We start from the raw sequence: 22,337 nt of genomic DNA, 5'->3' as shown, positions 1-22,337 counted from the left end.
GAGCTTTTAAAAAAAGTGTGATTTTTTTTCATACTATTGCTTGAAGAAACGAGTTGAAGTCTTCAGCACAATGCATGAGCAGCAGAGAGGGCTAACTATATATTCACTATTCTGAGTTATTTGATTACTTGGGACAGAAGGGATGGTCTTTTTTTTTTTTAATAGACCAATCATTATGTTTAATCAGCTTTCACCTGAAATATCCCGGTATTTTGGATATATTCCATAGTCTTTTTTTTTTTTTTTTTTCTAAACAGCTTTATTAAGGTAGGGTTGGTAAATAAAAAAACTGCACCTACTCCTGTACAATTTGATGAATTTGGACATATTCAAAGGGTTGGGGTTTGTGGGGAGCCTTCTTTCTTCTTCCTTCTTTCTGCTTTCTGATTTCTGCTTTTGTCTTTAAGTTTCATGCTTCACACCCATGCTTCTGCACTTCGGTGATGACACAAGGATAGAAAACCCAAATCTGTTGAGATGGTGTGGTGTAGGCAAGAATAAGCAACTTTCTGCCAAGACTCAATCTTCGAAAAATTGAGCACCCATTTTGTGTAGAGTAAATCAGGACGGTAACATACAGAGTATACTATTCTGTACCAAGGGAAAGCCCCCTCCCCTGTAATTGGGCTGCATTCACCCAGACGTTGGTCTTGGGGAAAGACCTGATGGTGCATATCTCTTGTCTGAGACCAGCCCTACCATGAAGATGGAGCTCATGGTAAAAGCTTTTTGGTAAAAGCTTTTACTGAAGCTCATTTCCTCAGCAGCCTATTTCCCTTGGAGGCCCTCTGGTAGTCAAACCATGGGGCCAACTTGAAATGCTCTGATGAATTGGATCAAAGTGGGAAGACCAGAGTTCCTTGAATTATACTGAAGAGAGACACTGAGAACTTACATGAGTTGAGAGTATGAGAATAATAATTAGGATAGTTGGGAACCAACATTTTAAAAGATTTTTTTCAAATTGTATGTGTTAGATTTGTTTTAATCAAAAGATTAAATCTTGGGTTTAATCATTGACTTTATTGGACTTATATTTTGGTTTCCTTGTTCTTGGATTTCTGTATTTCCTATTATATATTTCCTCCTGTTTTTTTCTGTTTCTTTTTCCAAATAATTAAGGTGAATGCTTGGTTCCATTATTTTTATTCTCTTTTATCAATAAGGAAAACATTTAAGATTATGAATTTGCTTCTAGGTAAGGCTTGGCTACATTGCATACATTTAGTAATTTCATGTTTTGTAGTAGTGTAGGAATGCAATATTTTCTAACAAATGTTCATTGCAATTTTGATTTCCTCTTACATCCAAGTTTCGCATGACTTTTTAAAATTGCTAGTTGTTGTTTGTTTTATACATTTTTAATTTTGACGTCATTTTTAATTGATAGGTCACTGATATGTTAGTGCAAAAATGTTGCCTAAATATTAGCTTTTATAAATTTATTAAGATTTTCTTTCTAATGCCGTATATTAATAGTATTTTCAGAGCATTCTATGGGCAAGTGGAAAGAAGCTATGGAGTCTGTTTTTCTGATACCCCCAACCTCCTTCCCCCAAGGAGGGGGAATTATATTAGATACGTAAACACATGTGCATATACACATTATATACTTACGCATACGTGTTAATATAACTAATATTGTTGTTTACAGTTTCACTGACTTTATTTTTGATCTATATTATCTTTTTTTCTTTTACATTTTATTTTAACTTTTAGGTTCAGGGGCACATGTACAAGTTTGTTATATAGGTAAACTCGTGTCATGGGGGCTTGTTGTACAGATTATTTTGTCACCCAGGTACTAAACCTGGTACCCATCCATTATTTTTTCTGCTCCTCTCCCTCCTTCCACCCTCCATCCTCAAGGACATGTCTTTTGCGGGAACATGGATGAAGCTGGAGGCCATTATCCTTAGCAAACTAACACAGGAACGGAAAACCAAATACTGCATGTTCTCCCTTATAAATGGTATATATATACCATAATCAATATAAATGATCTATATTATCTATCAAAAACTGATATTTGTGTTAGAGTGTCTCACAATACCTTTGTGTTCACGTTTTCTTACATTTTTTCTCATATTGTATTTCTAATCATTTTAGCGATTTTGATTTTTTTTTTTTTTTTTTTTGAGACAAGAGTTTCACTGTTGTTGCCCAGGCTGGAGTGCAATGGCACGATCTCGGCTCACTGCAACCTCCACCTCCCAGGTTCAAGCAATTCTCCTGCCTCAGCCTCCTGAGTAGCGGGATTATAGGCATGCACCACCAAGCCTGGCTAATTTTGTATTTTTAGTAGAGATGGGGTTTCTCCATGTTGGTCAGATTGGTCTCAAACTCCCGATTTTGATTTTTATAGTTTGTCGTGAAATTTTCAGTGTGTAAAGGTAATTTCCTCATGGATGAGATCACTCTGCACTAATGATTTGAAGGGCAAAACATTTGTTTTTGGTTTGTTGGTGGTAAGCTTTATGTTTTCCAAAGATGTTACTTTAATTATTTTTCTGCGATTATCAAAGTCAGAAACCACTTTTCCGATGCAATATATAATTTAGAATATCTTTACTTGCTATCTTCTTTTTCCCTTTCAATTTTGATTCATATAATCTGGGATTTTCAGTGACAATTCCTTTATAATAAATTAGTATTCGTATAAAGTTTATTTTCTACATAAAAAGTAACATTTGCTTGTTTTGTAACCATATTTGTTACCTGGAGATAATTCTGTGTTTAACAGACTTCATACCAACCACCAGTACTAATATACCATTTTTTCCTAAGTTTTAAGTTTTCCTTTTCCATTCATTTCTCAGTTTTCTAGAGTGTGCCATGAAGAAAATTTCTCAAGATGAAAATGTAAATGATGTGTATTTTTAAATCTCTGATGTATCTGAAAAAAACAACGGATTGTGTATGACATCCTCACACTTCAGCTGTTTTGTACCAACTGTGGACTTAGCCCTAGTGTGATCTAGCTTTATAGCATTAAAGATAATTTCGCTGTGGACATCAATAAAGCCTTATGTTTTGTTTCGTTCATTAATATGGATCAGATGCCTCCCCTGCCTCCCTCACCCTCTCACACCAACACAGGAGTGAGGGGTAAGAACCCACAAGAGTGACTAAAGTTGAGTTTTTCCTTCTATTATTTCAGCAGAAAGGGGCCTTGCTATAGAAATTCAGCTAAACCTTTACTTTTTATACCAATTGTATTTCACCTGAGTGGAATGTATGCAATGATATACACAGTTTCTACTGTAAACCAAAAAGTATCTGAGACAGGTCTCAATCAATTTAGAGGTTTATTTTGCCAAGATTAAGGACTATGGCTCATGACACAGTCTCAGGAGGTCCTAAGAACACGTGCCCAAGGTGGTTGGGTTACAGCTTGGTTTTATACATTTTAGGGAGACAGAAGTTATAGGTAAAAACAGAAATCAATACATGGAAACTATTCATTTGTTTGGCTCAGAAAGGTGAGATTTCTCAAAGATGGGGAGTGGGGAGGCCTCCCAGGTCATAGGGAGATTCAAAGATTTCCTAATTGGCAATTGGTTGAAAGAGTTAAGCTTTGCCTGAAGAGTTTGAAGTCAGAATAAAGAAATGAGATACCATCTCATGCCAGTCAGAACGGTGATTATTAAAATGGCAAGAAACTATAGGTGCTGGCAAGGTTCCAGAGAAATAAAAACGCTTTTACACTGTTGGTGGGAATGTAAATTAGTTCAACAATTGTAGAAGACAATGTGGCAATTCCTTAAAGATCTAGAACCAGAAATACCGTCTGACCCAGCAGTCCCATTATTAGTTATATATCCAAAGGAATATAAATGATTCTACTATAAAGATACATGCACATGTATGTTCATTGCAGCACTATTCACAATAACAAAGACATGGAATCAATCCAAATGCCCATCAATGATAGACTGGATAAAGAAAATGTGGTATTTATACACTGTGGAATACTATGCAGCCATAAAAAGGAATGAAGCCATTATCCTTGGCAAACTAATGCAGGAAAAGAAAACCAAACACTGAATGTTCTCACTTATAAGTGGAAGCTGAACAATGAGAACACATGAACACAGGGAGGGGAACAACACACACTGGGGCCTGTCGGGGGGTGGGGTTGGGAGAGGGAGAGCATCAGGAAAAAGAGCTAATGCATGCTGGGCTTAATACCTAGGTGATGAGTTGATAGGTACTGCAAACCACCGTGGCACATGTTTACCTATATGACAAACCTGCACATCCTGCACATGTATCCCAGAACTTAAAATGAAAATGAAAATTAAAAAAAAAGAAATGCATTAGTTAAGATAAAGATTGTGCAAGCCAAGTTTCTTTTTTTTTTCTTTTCTTTCCCTTTTTTTTTTTTTTTTTTTGAGACAGAGTCTCGCTCTGTCGCTCAGTCTGGAGTGCAGTGGTATGATCTCGGCTCATTGCAACCTCTGCCTCCCAGGTTTAAGCGATTCTGCTGTCTCAGCCTCCCGAGTAGCTGGAATTACAGGCATGTACCACCATGCATGACTAATTTTTGTATTTTTAGTAGAGATGGGGTTTCAGCATGTTGGCCAAGCTGGTCTTGAACCCCTGACCTCAAGTGATCCGCCTCCCAAAGTGCTAGGATTACAGGAGTGAGTCACTGCCCCTGGCCACCAAAGTTTGTTGTTGTTGTTGTTTGTTTGTTTGTTTGTTTTTGAGACAGAGTCTCACTCTGTCCAGGCTGGAGTGCAGTGGCGTGATCTCAGCTCGCTGCAACCTCTGCCTCTTGGGTTCAAGCAATTCTCTGCCTCAGCCTCCTGAATAGCTGGGATTGCAGGTGCCCGCCACCACACCCAGCTAATTTTTTTGTATTTTTAGTAGAGACGGGGTTTTACCATCTTGTCCAGGTTGGTATTAAAGTCCTGATCTCTTGATCCACCCACCTCGGCCTCCCAAAGTGCTGGGATTACAGGCTTGAGCAACCACGCCTGGCCCACCAAGGTTCTTATTATACACATGAAGTCTCCAGGTAGCAGGCTTCAGAAAGAATAGATGGTAAATGTCTTTTATCAGTACTTGAAAGTTGTCAGATTCTCCAGAAACGACCTAGTAAAGGAAGGGGATTCTCTACAGAATGCAAATTTCCTCCACAAAAGACAGCTTTGCAGGGCCTCTTCCAAATATGCCAGATAAATATATTTTGAGGTAATACAAATACTTCATGTCCTGCTATGTGTCATGTGATGCTATACCACAGTTAGGTTGGAATTTGTCATATTATTGTTACAAAGAGTCTGTTTTGTCAGTCTTATGAGCTCTATTTTAACGTTAATGCTGGTTAGTTGTGCCTGAGGGAGAAGAGTATAACTAGGCATGTCCAAGCCCCTCTTTCTATCATGGCCTGAACTAGTTTTTCAGGATTGTTTGGTATCCCCTGAGCCAACAGAGGGTCCATTCAGTCAGTTGCGGCACTTAGAATTTTATTTTTGGCTTACACTGCATAGATCCTTAGATATAACCAAAGGGGAGAATGGAGAATCTCTTCCTCAACTGGAAGGATCTCAGGAAAAATGTGGGAATCGGCACGTCCAGAGGAAACTGTGAAGTCCAGGAAGAAGTTCAGGTTTTAATCCTTTCCCATGGCTGACTCCATGTATTCAAATAAGAGGGCCTAGGATATGTTGGTTTTTCTTTTCTTGAATAATTAATTCATTCATTCTGTCACTCAGTCAAAAAAAATAAACAAAACACATCCCCTGCCCTCAGGTTGCTTAAACTATACAGAAGAGGAAGAGAACAAATGCATAAAAATTTTGTAACATATAAGCATAAAATATAAAGAGTATTTGAAAGAGTCTGGTGTGCCTGTTGATAGGGAGCAGGGAGAGCAGTGGCTGTTCATGAGTGAGTTCTGAGCAAAGTCTCTGGCCCTGGAGGCAACCACAGGGAGTCTGGAGAGCCATTAGGGTGAATGCATCTCTAAAGGTCTGGACCACTGGTCTCTAAGGACCTTTCTGTTCTGAGCTTCTGTGAGAAAGAAGGAATTTAAATAACAGCATCTTGGTAACCTGACTTGCACCTCTTCTCAAAACTTTTATATCTTATTCAGTCTTTCTCAGTTCTCCCCAGATCACCAGCTTTTTCACAGCCTCACTCCACAGAGGTCCTGCCATCTCAGTCACTTATAAAGCCCTTATAAGTATAAAACCTTTATGCTATAATTCTTTACATGCATGTTCTTGCCTCTAAGATGAGTCGACTCCTAAAAAAATAGGGATAAGTCTTAACATTCTAGATAACAGAAAGATATTGAAGGGTGCCTGTCCTTCTGTTAACTTCAGTTTCCTCAGAAGGATAGAATGGTGGGGGTGGGGGTATCATTTTTTCTTTATATACCTGCATATAATCTGACTCAGGTATATAATGTCTCAGGTATGTAATGTTCTACTTTTATTATTAGGAAAGTCAGTAAAGGAAAAGAAAGGACAAGAAAAATAAGGAGAAGAAAAGAATACAAAGGAAAAGAAAGTTCTATGTATCTTGCCACAGAAACCTGCCCAGAGAGACACCATAACTATTTGTTAAACAAATTGGTTCTCTAATCGGCCATCTTGGCTTCCACCCTCTGGGCCCACCTCTCTCCTCTCCTTTCTGGTCATTTTGCTCAAACAAAGTGGAACCATTAGCATCACTGCAACTTAATTTTATTCTGCTTACTCTGGCCCCACAAGACCATGTATACGCCCAAACCCACAGATTATTGGTAATTTTTTTTTCCCCCTTCACTTCCAAAGCGGGGAAGAACTAAAACCCACAGATAACAGGAAATGTTCCTTTCCGGCTGAGAATCCCCGAATACAAGGCATAGTAGGGCCTCAACCCCTTCACACCAGCTCCTGGACTGCTGCAGAACAGACTTCCCTGGTGGTTTGAGGCTGGGGGCTGAGCTTTTCCTTCAACATGGGATCTTGAAGAACTTCCCAGCTACCCAAAGCCGCAATTTCCTCCACCGCACACAGAAGCAGCTGAGTCAGTACTAGCCCAGGCACAATGATGAAGGGGTTGTTTGTCTTTGGTTCCAGGCCTGTCTCCCTCTCAAGCCCTGTGGCCCTTCCTGGACTATCCTGAGCACTTCATCTGCCTAAGCCTGTTTCTTCTCTGCCCAGCAACCCGGGTATAGCTCCTTTTCTGTTCACTGAAGCTTGCAGAGAAAAGCGGGCTGTGAGAAGCAAGGCCCAGGAGGCAGACAGACCCTGGAGCCATGCAAATTTGTGCAAATGCCTGGATTTGCCCCGAAGGCAGAGAGGGTGGGGAGCTTCAGAGACCAACAGGGTAAGTTGCCAGAGCATGCTGGACACACCATGGCCTCTTGCCTATCTGCAAAATGAGCACGAGGATGATGGCTCACAGGGAAGTGTGGAGAGCCGATGAACTGGCGCGTGGTGCACTGGCTGCCCGACATCAGCTCTTCACAGTATTTCATTTCCACCAGGCCTTGCTCCCTAATAATTCCTCCACCTCCCTTTGCTTATGCCTCAAGCTAAACCTGAGGTCTGGCTTAATAGGAGAGTCAGGTAACAGCTGTGCTTTCTTGCCATGATCCCCTTCTGCGACATGACTCTTGCCTTTGTTATTATCTAACCTTTTAGAGGCTGCGATAGAGAGAGAGAGAAGCAAATACTTGTGGATTTGTGGAGACTGCCAGGCACAAGATACCTGATACACAGGAGTCTCCAGCTCTGCTTATAGAGGAATCTCTCATCACCTCCCCACAATCTGATCTTTGTCTCCTCTATGAAAAATGAATGATATCTTACCCAGTCTTTTCACCAAGTCCATTAACAGGCAGCTGCATCTTAAAATCTATCCCCCTGAGCATGGGCCTTCTCCAGTCACACGTCACTTAAGCCGTGTCTGGCAAGTTAGATTCTTCTTGTAAAGAAAGGAACTAAGATGAGAGAAAAAGAAACAGAGAACAGAATGTCCCCTGGGAAACTCAAATCTAGCAAAATACAAGATAGGGAATATGTCAGGGTGCTCCCCAGGTACTTAATAGACAAAGTGATTTGTTACTATTTCTGTCGGGTCTGAGGTTCCCAGGCTGAAAGCTCAAGTTCATTCTTCCTCCTTAGGGGAGTCTCTGCTGTCTCAGCCACCTGTGAATGGGGCACGTGGGAGGATGAGAATAGAGGGGAAGAAGAGTAGGGCAAGGTCAGCATCATGCTTTCCACAGCTTCCTTCTGAGTTGGGGCTTCCTTCAAGCTGAATCTATTGAGCATATATTATTTGCCAGGTGCTCGGCTCTTTAAAGGTATTAACTCATCTAATCTTCATAGCAAGCTCATGAGAAAGGCACTGCGGCTATCTCCATTGTAGAGGTGAGGAATGTAGGGCTCGGCCAGGTTATGAGACTAACCCACAGTCACACAGCCAGGCAGTGACAGGCTAGAACCTGGAGTCAGGCTCCCACTCTCACCACTCACCACAATGCCTCTTCTGCTGTCAGCCACTGTGTGACCCTGGAGGACTCACTTCCTGGCTCTGGGTCTCACTTTCCTTCTCTATAGCATGAAAGGATGAATGAAATATTCTCTACATTTCCTTCTTCCTTCGCTTCTTTATAGTTCCTTCAGCTCTTTTCTTTTCCACTGCAAAGGGAGAAGATTAAATAAAGCCCTATTTTCAATTCCCAGGAGAGTTAGTGAAATTCCACTCTCAAAATTAAATATATAAACATTCATTGGCATTCTCAGACTACCACAAAATCAGAACTTTTCCTACAAGTTGTCAACCCACTCCACCCATCCATTTCCCCCTGCCCCTGGTGTTTGGTGTAGACCAAGGCTGTATAATGTTACAGACAGAAAAAGCCTCTTCCTTTCTTTTGTAACTCCCAGCAGGCTATAGACAAATCCGTGATCTCTGAAATACTTTCCCTGGACACTCCTTTTCCATATTTTTTTACCCCCAACATCCCACTTTCCTGATGGCCACAGGCAGACTTGGGCAGAACACCGAGTCATATTTATAAAAATAATATTCATTTCCCCTCTTACATCCCAAATGAAAGAGGAAGAAACTAACTTCATTTAAGCATGAAAAATAAAATTGAACATAACATATACCGGCTCCAAAGCCCCAAACCAGTACCTCACATTCTGTTGTGGTTGCATGGAGTTGGAGGGAAAGGAGGGGGAATGCTATTTTAAGATTCTGTAAAGCATTGAAGAAAAGTGCAGAAATACATCTAGACCCTCAAGTTTGTATAAAAGACACCCAATTCCTTTATTCAGTGGAATAGTAGGTTAATATTAGAATCTCTGCCTTAATAAGCAGCTATATTTTTTAAAGCTATTTATTATAGAGAGGGACTCTCATGTCATTGGTGGGTAACTCCCAGGAAGAATATGGGGAGGAATCTGCAGCCAATATACACAGCCTCAAATGTTACTTTAAATTCAATTTTAAAAGGGGGATTTAGCAGCCGTGATTAAAGTCTCTTGTCTCTGAATCTGCAAACACAAAAATATGCTGAAGAGAAATTTAGACATTTATTACAGGCCTTAGATCTTTTAAAGATGTACGTGTCTGGTTTTCCCCTCCCAAAATATATAGCACTGGATTTAACAAGCAGAGGATGAAGATATTCTGATAGCAGAAAGTTCCTTCTCTATTGGGAGGGTGGGAAATGAGTCAAAAAACAAAATTCTTAGGGCTTCTTGTTTTCTCTTTCTTTGACACAATTATAAGTATAACCCTAATTCTAAATTGCTTAAATAAGAACAATTTATCAAGTTCCCTTCTTATTGAACAAGAAGCTCAAAGTTAACATGGTTTCAAAATTGGTTCCTTCAGTGACTCAGATGTATCATCAAGGATCCAAGTTTTGTTTTTTTTTTTTTTCCCTCTTTCTGCTTTACTATCCTCAATCTATCAACATTATCCTTAGGCTCATCCCTCTCATGGTCACAAGATGGCTGCTGAAGTTCCAGACATCACATGCAGATGTCACAAGTTCCAGAAAAAGAAAAGGCTTTTTCTTTCTATGTATCTTTTTTAAAAGCAAGAAAACTGGCTGGGCGTGGTGGCTCATGCCTGTAATCCCAGCATTTTGGGAGGCCAAGGTGGGTGGATCACCTGAGGTCAGGAGTTCAAGACCAGCCTGGCCAACATGGCAAAACCCTGTCTCTACTAAAAATACAAAAATTAGCTGGACAAGGTGGTGGGCACCTGTAATCCCAGCTACTCAGGAGGCTGAGGCAGGAGAATCACTTGAACCCAGGAGGCAGAGGTTGCAGTGAGCTGAGATCGTGCCATTGCACTCTAGCCTGGGCTATAGAGTGAGACTTCATCTCAAAAATATATACATAAAAAAAAGAAGAAGCAAGAAAACCTTGTTTTCCAGCAGTCTCTAACATACTTTCTTCCTGACTCATAGGCCAGAGTTTGATCACGTTTCTATTACATGAAACCACCATGACCAACTTAGACCAATTAAGAGCCTCCTCTTAAAGCACATGATCTTGCAGTGGGTCTGGATACCCAAAATCACTCATTTATCTAGGCATTTGGGGGTTAGAAAGGAAATAATGCATATTATCAAGATAAATAATAGAGTCTGCCACACTTCATAATGGAAGACTTTCCTCTACATTATTCCACACATTCAGAGAGCTCCAGGGGGGAAAGTTTAATCTCTAGGTCCAATGTGTGTTCAAGAATATGTGCTGAACAAAAGAAGGAATCAAAAAATGACTCCTTTTCAATTTTTTCCTGCACTGTATTTTTTTGGCCAAAGATACATTAAAATCTCTATACTGATTAGTTTATTAAAGCCACAATTCAAAGAAAAATTAAGCAACTAGATGGACTCCGAGTTTCTACTAGAAGGAAGACTCCATGTAGGCAGGAGCCATATTCATCTCCTGCACTGATGTATCTTCAGCTACTAGGCACATATCTGGCACAGGCAAGTGCTCAATATATGTTTTGTTTTGTTTTTTTAATGAATGAGTGAACATAAAAGCTCCTATTTCCCTCTTAAGACAACTGCAATAGGTATGAACCACAGCACAGGCCAAAGAGAAAATTAGGAAATGTGAACATTTTATTCTGGGGAATCTCAATTTTCTTTACTAAAAAGTGCTTTCATTAGTCCTAATGTTTCCAGCACCCCTCTCCATCCTCCATCTTTCCTCAATCCACCCAACTCCCCCACTGAACGTGATGAGCAGATTTACAGAAAAGTGACACTGACAAAAGAAACCTGAATGTCATCTGCTTCTAGCTATAATGGAGTATATCCCACTAGAACTACCCTCTGTTATAAGTTGAATTGTGTCTCTTAAAAAGATGCTGAAGTCCTCACCCCCAGGCCCTGTGACTGTGACCTTATTGGAAATGGAGTCTTTACAAATGGTCAAGTTAAGATAAGGTGATCATGGCAGGTCCTAATCTAATATGGTTTTATTTTCTTACAAAAAGGGGAAATTTGTACATAGAGACATGCAGAGAGAGGAGATGATGTGAAGGCACGGAGAGATCTTCATCTACAAGCCAAGGAATGCCTGAGCTACCAGAAGCCAAGAGAGAGGCAAGGAACAGAGTCTGCCTCACAGCCCTTAAAAGCAAACAACCCTGCTGACATTTTATGTTTGAACTTCCAGCCTCCAGAACTGTGAGACAACAAACTTCTGTTGTTTAAGCAATTCAGTTTGTGGTACCTTGTTATGGCAGGCCTAGCAAATTAATACACCTTCCTACTGAAAACAACAATAAAACTGCCAAAATATATGAGGAAACTGTCTTTAGGTATTTGGACAACATGCAGTATGGGGCTGTGACTCTTGAGACGAAAGGAAACATATGAGCTAAATGAAAGTTAAAAGAATCCATCCGTAATACAAGAAATATGAAAAGAGGTTCTTCTTGTGAAATATATGTCAAAGGTGGCAAAAATAGTAGGAACAAAATACATGCAATTTTGCAATTGTAAGACTTTAATATTTTATGGGTGGTGGTACAATGCCAACTCTAGTCACTGTGATAAGTTAAAGTGTCATATTTTAATCTTTGTGGGAACTATTTAAAAAATACAAATAAGGAAAGCTAAAAAGCCAACAGAGGACAGAAAAGAAATACTAAAAATTATTTAATGAACTCAAAAGAAGGAATGAAAGGAAGAATGGAGGAACGAAAAGATGACAGGAGAAATAGTAAATAAATACCAGGATGGTAACATTAAATCCCAGTATATCAATAATTATATTAAATGTTAAATTAAATTTATAAGGATAAATAATTGAATTATGTTTAATTAGATTATAATTTACTTCAATTAAAAGGAAAGATTGCCAGATTGGTTAGAAAAGCAAAAGATGCACTTTATTACTTTTTTAATTTTTAATTTTAAGTTTTAATTTTTGTGTGTGCATAGTAGGCCTGTATATTTATGGGCTACATGAGATATTTTGGTACAGGCATGTAATGCGTAATAATCACAGTATGGAAAATTGGTTGTCCATCCTCTCAAGCATTTTTCCTTTCTGTTACAAAATCCAGTTATAGTCTTTTAGTTATTTTTAATTGTACAGTTAAGTTATTACTGACTATAGTCTACCTGTTGCGCTATCAAATACTAGGTCTTATTCATTCTTTCCAAGTATTTTTTCTTGTACCCTAACCATGCCCCTACTTTCCCCTCCCCACTCACTACCCTTCCCAGCCTCTGGTAACCATCCCTCTATTCTCTAAAGAGATGCACTTTAAATATAAAGACAAAGATAGGTTGAAAGTAAAATGATGGAGGAAATATTTATCATGCAAAGAATAAGCACATAGCAATAGTACGGCTATATTAATACGACAGAACATACACTTTAACACGGGAGAGTTGCCAAAGATAAAGAGGCAATTTATCAATTTAAAAATGATAAAAGAGTCATTTCTCCAGAAAGGTAAAACAATCCTAAATGTATGTGCCCCCAATAACAGAGCTTTAAAATACAAGGACCAAAAGTGACAGAATTAAAGGAAGAAACAGAGAAATTCATTGTTCAAATTCAAGATTTTTTACAGTTCTCTCTCATTAATTGATTGATCAATGTATAAAATCAGCATGGATATAGGAGAAATAAACCATACTATCAACCAACATGACCTTAATTGAAGCATATAAACATGCCACCAAAGAACAATAGAACACATTATTCTCTCGTGCAAATGAAACATTAACCAAGGTAGACCAAATACTGGACAGTAAGTATCAATTAATTTTAAAGGATTTAAATTTTATAGTATATATTCTCTGGGCACAGTATAATTAAATTAGAAATCATATTATATCTATAAATTCCCAAGTATCATGGAAATTAAGCAACATATTTCTGAATAATCCAGGAATAAAAGAGAAATAATAAGGATAATGAAAATACTTTGAGTTGATCAATATTAAAAATATACAAAAATTTATTAAATGCTAAAGCAGTGCTTAGCAGAAAGTTTTTAACGTTAAATACTTACATTAGAAAAGAAGAGAGGTTTAAAATCAATGATTTAACTTTTTACCTTTAAGAAGCTGGAAAAAGTCAACCTCAGTTAAATAGAGGAAATGAAATTTCTTTGAAAAGATCAATTAAACTGGTTTACCTTTAGCAAAACTGATCAAGAGAGAGAAATAACAAGTTACTAATATCAGGAATGCAAGAAAAGAGATCACTAAAAATTCTATAGACATTAAAAGGATAATAAGGGAATATTATGAAAAATATTAGGCCAATATATTAAAAAGTCTAGAAAAAAATGAATGAATTCGTTGAAAAACACAATTTACCAAAACATAAAATGAATTAGAAAAATCTGAATGACCCTAGGTCTATACAGAAATTTAATTCATTGTCAAAATCCTTTCCAAAAAAGACAACTAAGAGCTGGATTATTGTGCTGGTGAATTCTATCAAATGCTCCACACAAAATTCTATCAGACACAACTGGAAAGAAGATATAGGAATAACTAAAAAGCCCTTGAAAAGATGGTTAACATAATTAGTCTTCAGGGAAATGCAGATCAAAAATCCCACAATATGTACTACATCATAAATATTTGCAAGGTTAAAATTCAAAAGACCCAGTGACAACACCAAATGCTGTAAAAACTGGAACGTTCATATGTTGCTTGTGTCCTACCTTTTTAGAAAACTTTCTGGTGCCTTCTTATGAAGTTAAACATAAACTTACTCTATGGCCCGTCAATATCACTCTTAGGTATTTATCCAAGTGAAAAGAAAACATATGATCATGAAAATACTGGTACAAAAAGGTACATAGAAGTTTTATAAAATATTAATAGGCCCAAACTGGAGAAAAATACAAATGTCTCTTAGTAGGAAATTAGATAAAATATGGTACTGTATATTAATACAATGGAATACTACTCAGCAATAAAAAAGGAACAAACTACTGATAAATGAATTGATCTCACAGACATCATGTTGATGAAAAGAAGCAAAATACAATATACAATTCCATTTTCATGAAGTTCAAGGACAGGTAAAACTAAATCTATGATGATTTCCCTCTGTAGAGATGGGGGACTGGCTAAAAAGAGGTATGAGTTGGTGTGTGCTGGTCAACTGGCTCGCTGAAAAAAAAAAATGTCCAATTTGTTGTAGTGTTTGCTGATCTCCTAGCGTGACAGTTTTTAAGCACCAATATGACATCAATGAATGCAAATTTGGGAAGAGATTAGCAGAATTGCCTTGGTAGAAATTGGTTCTAGCACATCATTGGCCCAAAGGGACTTTTCTGGGGTGATAGGAATATTCTGTACCTTGGCTGGGGTGGTAGTCTCCTTGGTATATATATTTGTCAAAACTCATTGCACTGAATAATTATGGGTTGCGTATTTCACTGTATATAAATTTTGTCTCAGTAAGAAAGAAAAGACAAGGCACTATCCCCAGAATACGGGTATTTAAGAGAGTAAAATGTCCTCAAACCAATGAAATAGCTCTCTCTGTAAAATGACATGCATAAGAGTGGTGATAGAGGGAGGTGATGAAATTAGAATGTATGAGTTGGGTTGGCATCAGAGGTGGCAGCTTCCACTTGGTGGCTGTCCTGTTTATAACTCCCTGCTGTTTTCCCTATAGTTGGCCTGTACAACCTAGCCTAAAATGAAGTACAACCTGTACAACCTAGCCTAAAAATGAAGGCCTGTACAACCTAGCCTAAAAATGAAGTCTGCCCCATCTTCCTACTGGATAAAGAGTCTGAGTTGAAGCCTGAGCTTTTCCAGGCAGGCCCATAATTAGGGGCCATTATCCTGGGACCAATTCCTCCAATTCTTCCTTCTGGTATTATTACATCTTCTTTCTGTTCTCTGGGGTTTTTAAAATTACTTTTTCTATCTAGGTATTTTTGTCTTAGTCTCTGACTTTCAGGAGCATCAAGTTATGTTTAGCCAAATTAATTTATTAATTCTTAAAACTTTTGCTAAATGTCAACTTTGTTTTTGAACTGCTGTATGAGGCCATGTGCAGTTAATTAACGCAAACCCCTTGAAGATGGTGTTAGTGACTCCAAGAAACTAAGAGCTTACAGCAAACAATGAAATGCTCATCCTTCACCAGATGATTCAGGAACAGAACCTAAATCCTCCTTCCATATTGTGAGAATCTGACTCCTCCCAAACAAATCTCCCCTGTAGACTCCACCAGCTGTGGGACAGAGATCAGCCTCCCCCTCCTTATTAATGGATTTGTTGCTGAGCATTATTTGGTATTTTATTTTATTTTGGGTCAGAGGCTTCAAAGCCTTGCCTCTTTTTTTTTTTCTTTTTTGGTCTGTAAAACCCCCATTATCTTTCCATATAGATCTGTCATTGATATGGGTCTATAAATACACACGGCTTTGTTTATATAGACATACAATATGTGCACCCGATTGCTATCTGTGTGTGTGAACATCAAGTTTATATTTGCTACAGTGCAGAGGCAGCTGGTGGTGGGGAGAAAGAGTAATGAGTTACCATTATACCAAAGCCTAGGTGAACCATGGATACTTTGAATGGCAAGTGTTCCCTCTGGACAAAAAGCTGAACATGTAGGAAAGAAAAGGGGGAGGGGTGTGTGTGTGTGTGTGTGTGTGTGTGTGTGTGTGAGAGACAGAGACAAGTTGGGGGGTCTGGGGGTGGAGAGAGGGGCAGGGGGCACACACCCATTCAGTCCCTCTTTTGTTTAGCTTTTTCTACCAGTAGGGACATGTTCAAAATCAGAAGTCTCAGTGGAGGGACCTCACAGCATAGCTCTGCCAGACAGTTGTCTGCTGGCGCCTTCAAACTTAGCTGCCTGAGTGAGCCACATGCACCTAAATGAAGCCTGAGGACTAAGGGGGAAAAAAGAGAATAATTAAAATAAATTAGAAGGTGAATGTGGGGGGTGGGAGATCATGTCTGGTCCTGCTGCTCAGCCTGAGGCTCCGAGGCTTGAAAGGAAAGGGATAGGCAGAATTATTCCAAGCAGACTGCCTTCTCCAAACCATGTCCCCCACCAACAGCGACACTGTCACATCCCCGCAGAGCCACACTAGTGCCCGTATGGCCTGTGGCCCTTGAACCTGATAGCTTAGTGGATTAGTAGCAACAACTGCCAACCTGCACATATTTTAAACAATTCTACATATTTTTCTCAGTCTTTTCTATTTTCCAAGGGTTTCTATTTATTTTTTTAGGCAGATATATGATTCTCAACTGGGGGTAATTTTGCCTCCCACGGAGCATTTGTCAAAGTCTGAAGACGTTTTGGTTTGTTGCAATCAGGGGTGAGGGTAGGTGTGTGCTACTGGCATATTGGCATCTGGTGTAAGATTGACACACAAAATACAGGACACTCAGTTTTATTTAAATTCAGGTAAACAAAGAATACTTTTTTTTAGCATTAGAAGGTCCCAAATATTATAGAGATCATACTTATATTTAAAAAGTATCCATTGTTTTACTGAAATTCAATGACAACTGGGTTTCCTATGTTTGTTTGTTTCTTTCCCTTTTTGAGACAGAGTCTCGCTCTGTTGCCCAGGCTGGAGTGCAGTGGCGCAATCTTGACTCACTGCAACCTCCACCTTCTGGGTTCAAGTGATTCTCCTGCCTCAGCCCTTTGAGTAGCTCAGACTACAGGCATGTGCCACCACACCCGGCTACATTTTGTTTTTTTAGTAGAGGTGGGGTTTCACCATGTTGGCCAGGCTGGTCTTGAACTCCTGACCTCAAATGATTCACCCACCTTAGCCTCCCAAAGTGCTGGGATTACAGGTGTGAGCCATGTGCCTGGCCTGGGATTCCAAGGTTTCTACTTGCTGGATGACGCTAAACATCCTACAATGCACAGAATAGCTCCCCACTCAACCCCAACAAAGAATTATTCAGCCAAAAATGTCAAGAATACAGGGGCCGATGATCTACATCAGTAGATGATAGTAATAGCATAGTTCAGATGCTAGAGAGTAGATGATTTTAAATTCTGAACATATATACTGAATATGACACGTGCCAAACGAATATACATCTCTTATTAATACATAGAGTCATTAATATATATTTGTGTGTACAAATGTTTTCAACCCTAACTTGAGATCTTTCAGGAGGAGTTTAGTGAGCCTATTCTCACTCATCTCTCTACAGAATGAGCTGGGAGGCTGTTGTAGTAGGCCGAAAAATGGTTCTCAGAAACATTACATCCTTATTCCTGGAACCTGTAAATGTCATCTTATTTGGTGAAGAAGCTTTTGCCAAAGTGATTAAGGACCTTGAATTGGAGAGATTAGTTTGGATTATCTGGTGGGTCCTAAATGCTATCACTAGTGTCCTTATAAGATGAGGCACAGAGATTTGACACACACAGAGGAGAAGATGTAATGGTAGCAGAAAGAGATACAGGGATGCTGGCCTTAGTGTTGGAGTGATGCAGCCACAAGCCAAGGAATGCCAGCAGCCACCAAACACCACAATTGGCAAGGAATGGAGCCTCCCATAGAGCCCCTGGAGGGAGTGCCACCCTGATGACACCTTGATTTTAGCTCAGTGAAGCTGACTGTGGACTTCTGGCTTCCAGAATTGAGAGAGAATTAATTACTGTTGTTTTAAGCCACCAAGTTCATGGTACTTTATTACAGCACCCACAGGAAACCAATGCTGTGTTCTTCGGAGAAGCAAATTCAGGCAACAGACTTTGCAGGAGAGTGCGTATCAGAGATGGAACAAACGCAACCTCCTGAGGCTCCAAGAATGGGAATCTCAGAAGCAGCATGGCTTTTATTGGCAATTCACCTTCATGTCTGGATGCTGGATATTTCTAGTGATGGGTTTTGAGCTTGCTCGTGGCCTGTAGTTGAAAAATAAGCAACCCCTTTGATCTGTCTATGATTTTAATAGGAAACACATGTGTGTTTCCAACACTGTGAAGCCCACGTCTAGAACTTTGGAAGAAAGTTGCCTAAATGGAGTGTTAGGTGTGCCTGCCTCTCAGTAGCTGAGAGTCAACTCAGCTGGAGCTGGTTCTTGGGGGACAGAAGAGTACCATGTGGTCCCATTAGGGCTTAGGCCACGGGATTGGGAAAAATGAATTTTGGGTTCAGAGTGGAAAATATCTTATTTCATGTGGTGTTTGTGTTTTCTGGAAGGCCAGTCATTTTGAGTCCTTTGAAAATATCTAGTGAAGATATTGAGTCCCAGGGGATTGTTGCAATTTCTTTGAAAGCCCCTGGACATTTGGCTGTGCTCTCAGGATGGGTGGCCAACAGCAGAAAAAGTACAAACTTCCAAATAAAAAAGAGGAAAGCATGTGAAAACGCCAAGAGTGATAAGGAGTTCTTATCTGTTGAGTAACTAGAAAACATCCCGTGATTATTACAGGGGAACAAACAAACAGAGACTTCATGATTTGTTCTAGGTCTGCACCTCTGGACGTCATCCCAACTCTTCTCTTGCCTGTCTCAGTCAAATCTGAGACTTGGATGTTTTTCAAAACAACCCACGGAAATGTGATTGATGGGCACTACCAACTTGGTACTGGGAGATCTGCAGTCATCTCTGTTACAGTAATTTCCAGAGAGAGATGCCAAGCTGCTCACTTTACTAGAATGCCATAGAGAGGACAGTAGCTGTGGTGCTGTGGGGTGGTAGTATGTGCAGATGTGAGGTGGCCAAGGCTCAGTCAGACAGCTGGACCCTGCTGGGCCGGAATATTCCTCGAACAACATGAGAACAGCCAGAGTTCAGTGGGTGCTTAGCCTTACCTCCAAGGGGCAGGATGCTCAGAGGGAAAGTGTGCTCCAGGTGGCCTCTTGAAATTACTCATTGCTGTTGACCAGAAAAGCCACGCTCTTGGGGTCAAGTTCAAGAGTCTTGGGAGAGGCTTTCATTCCTAGGTTGAAATCTAGATTCTGCCTTCCACAAGCTTTGCAATGTTGGTACTCCCTCACTAACTTCCTAAATCTCAGTTTTCTTAAATGTAACATTGGAAGAAAAATACGTTACAGCATTGTGAAGATTGTGTGAGAAAAACATATTTAACGTGCTTAGCACAGGGCCTGGTGTATGGCGACTGCTCAAGAAATAGTAGCTATTGTTGGATGCTTCATTCAGGGCACTGGGAAGTGATCATGGAGGAGGTGGGTGGGGATCACCATGTTTTCCTGTGCACTAAAGTCCGATATAAAGAGACTTTCCATATATAGAATACTATTCTTAATAATAGATTCTACTAGTTTTTCCAAATTGGTCTGACAATATGGAACACATTATCATGCTAAGCAGCTGTCCCTTGCTTCATTTATAGGGCCCCACCTGTCACAAAGAATGCAAAACATGCTCCACAAATACATGGGATCATGTCCTCTGTGTGTGTGTAGGGGGTTGGGGGGGGGTATGTGTTTAAAATATCTGGAACCTAGCATCTTATGCTAAAGTTAAGTAACACTTTAATCTCGGATCTTTTACTTAATATGCCTTCAGCTTGAGTGTAACAGAACAGTGAGCCAGACACAAGGTGCAGATGAAAACAGTGATTGTATTTCATTTTCTTTTCAGCTTTCCATCGCTCGCTCTGGTGGTGGCCTTTTTATTCTGACTTCCTAAATCAGGATGTGTTTCTGTGGCAGGGCCACTGGCTGAGGAGGTTTTTGAGGTTTATATCTCATCTCTTACCTGTATGGCTGCAATCAATTATTTCACCTAGCTTGGGCTCCTTCTAATTCACTTGGCCCCACCTCTTTGTGTCCAGAGGGAGAGTTATAAATAAATCCGATCTTGCCAGCTTTCCTCCTTTAGTGATTCCCACTGTGCTAGAGCAGGGTTTCTCAACCTCGGAATTATTTACATTACGGGCCAAAGGAGTCTGTGTTGTGGGGATGCTGTCTCGTGCACTGCAGGATGTTAAGGAGTGTCCCTGGCCTCCACCCATTTGATGCCTGTAGCAACTCTAATTTATGACAACCAAAAATGTCCCTAGACACTGCCCTGGAGGGCAAAATCACCCCTGGTTAAGCTTTCATCTTCTTAACTGGTTTATAGGGCTCCACCTGCTTCAATCCACACTCACAGATTTCTCTCTTAAAACCACCCCTCTGCTCTGTGAGGCAGGAAAGTAAAAATTATTTCAGGTTGCTACACATGGCTCTTTTACTCTCTGTTCTATCTGGCTGGAGTATCATATCCCTTCTTCCAACACTGCTGTCCTCTTAGCCTCCTCCTCAATTCTGAGTTAGGGCCTCCGTATGCTTCCTGCCATAGCACACACTTACTTTACTATAATTACGTGTTTATTTTTGTGTAGCATGCTCCCTTTTCAATGCACCCTCACCAGCCCATAAGCACTAGGAGGGCAGGGACCCGATCTCTCATGCTCATTTCTATATCCTAGTAGCTAGCATAATGCCTGACATAGCACAGATGGACAATAAATATTTAATGTACTACATGAAAAATGACCCTCTAAAGGAAAGGAATTTTTCCTTTGGAGGTTTTTAATTTGTGGAGACCAGAAGTAGTTCTCACCAATCTGTTTTGTCCATACATTAGAGGGGCTTAATTATAGGATGGATAGACTGGATTTTGAGGTTTATTTCACCAATCCCCCTGACTCATACAAGTTGATGCTTGAGCATTCTGGGCGGACAATTGTCATTCGTTCTTAACACACGATCATCAAAATGTTTTTAAAGAGGGCCTGGAGCCAGCAAGCCCCAGGTTTGGCCTCTAAGCTCCTAGAAGGAGCAAAACCACACTATGGTGTAGGTTGACAATGCACCTCAGTGCAAAAATAGTTAATAAAAGAGCCCAGAGTATGAAAAGCTGCTGACAAAAATCAGGACTATTTAGTCTGGAGGAGAAGATTGAGAAGCAATCTGATAGTGGCGCTTTAAACTACCTGTAGCCTGGGGCCTTGCAAACAATTCAGATGGATGGCCTATTTGAGGAGAGTGGACAGGCCCAAACTCGTGTCTACTGAGAGGAGATTGCTTGTTAAAGGAATTTAAGTAGGCACTTTCCAGGGTGAAATTTTAACTGAGCTTTTGGAACAAGTCTGAGTGTAAAAAGTAAAACAAACTTTGCTTAGGGACTATCCCTAAACTTTCTGACAATAGGTTATTTACCATGGATTTAAGTTTAGGACTTAAGTGAGACATTTCAGGCACTCTGGTTTCTCCTCTTGGACCCAGAGAAGATAGTATTCAAACTAATGCAGACATTTACTGCTTTTTAAAACACACATACACACACACCCTCCCGCCTTTGCACACAGCTTTCCACATTAGTTCATGCTATTCTCCAATATACACAACGTTAGATGCCCCTTTTCTTTTTAGGTTCATTTCACAATTGGATAATTTACTGTTATTTGTATATCTGATTGCCTTTATCTTTGTTTAGATGAATTACAGAATGTTGGAAGAGAATTCAGAAATCCTAGCTAAATCTCATTCTTGTGTAGAAGATGAAGCTGAGGCACAGAGAAAATAAAGAACTTTTCCTATTCCCAGAGAGATTTAGAATACCTGGGTCCTAGAATCAGTTCTTCAGTCAACTTCCAACAACATTCCCTACATAAGTTTAACCAAGAGCCAGCATAGAGAATCAGAGGTTTCCAGAAACTTAGACAGAAAACAATTGGTGGAACATTTAGGATTTCTCAGGTACAAGTATTCTTTCTCAAGCAATGTTTCATGCAAAAATTTAATCCTACAGAAAATGATTTAATGATGCTCTCAATTCTCCCAAGGGTAATATATATCTAGTGCCATTCCAGACGCATAGAAGAGAAGTTAATTGATTACTTACAATGAATGTC

General features: G+C 39.7%; 2 long non-coding RNA genes across 2 annotated transcripts in view; one reads left to right on the top strand and one right to left on the bottom strand.

Annotated features, from left to right (window-relative positions):
* LOC129058124 (uncharacterized) overlaps positions 1–3,047 on the top strand; it is a 36,177-nt gene extending 33,130 nt beyond the window's left edge. The window contains exon 5 of the long non-coding RNA XR_008523011.2: positions 2,820–3,047. This is a non-coding gene — a long non-coding RNA (uncharacterized LOC129058124). The remainder of the gene's footprint in view (positions 1–2,819) is intronic.
* Positions 1–22,337, bottom strand: part of LOC129058122 (uncharacterized) — a 627,088-nt gene that overhangs the window by 99,613 nt on the left and 505,138 nt on the right. The window contains exon 7 of the long non-coding RNA XR_010136099.1: positions 8,478–8,642. This is a non-coding gene — a long non-coding RNA (uncharacterized LOC129058122). The remainder of the gene's footprint in view (positions 1–8,477; positions 8,643–22,337) is intronic.

Source organism: Pongo abelii, chromosome 11, assembly GCF_028885655.2.
Source record: "Pongo abelii isolate AG06213 chromosome 11, NHGRI_mPonAbe1-v2.0_pri, whole genome shotgun sequence".
Lineage (NCBI taxonomy): Eukaryota > Metazoa > Chordata > Mammalia > Primates > Hominidae > Pongo > Pongo abelii.
The sequence above is the reverse complement of the archived record's forward strand: the minus strand, read 5'-3'. Positions and strand labels throughout refer to the sequence as shown.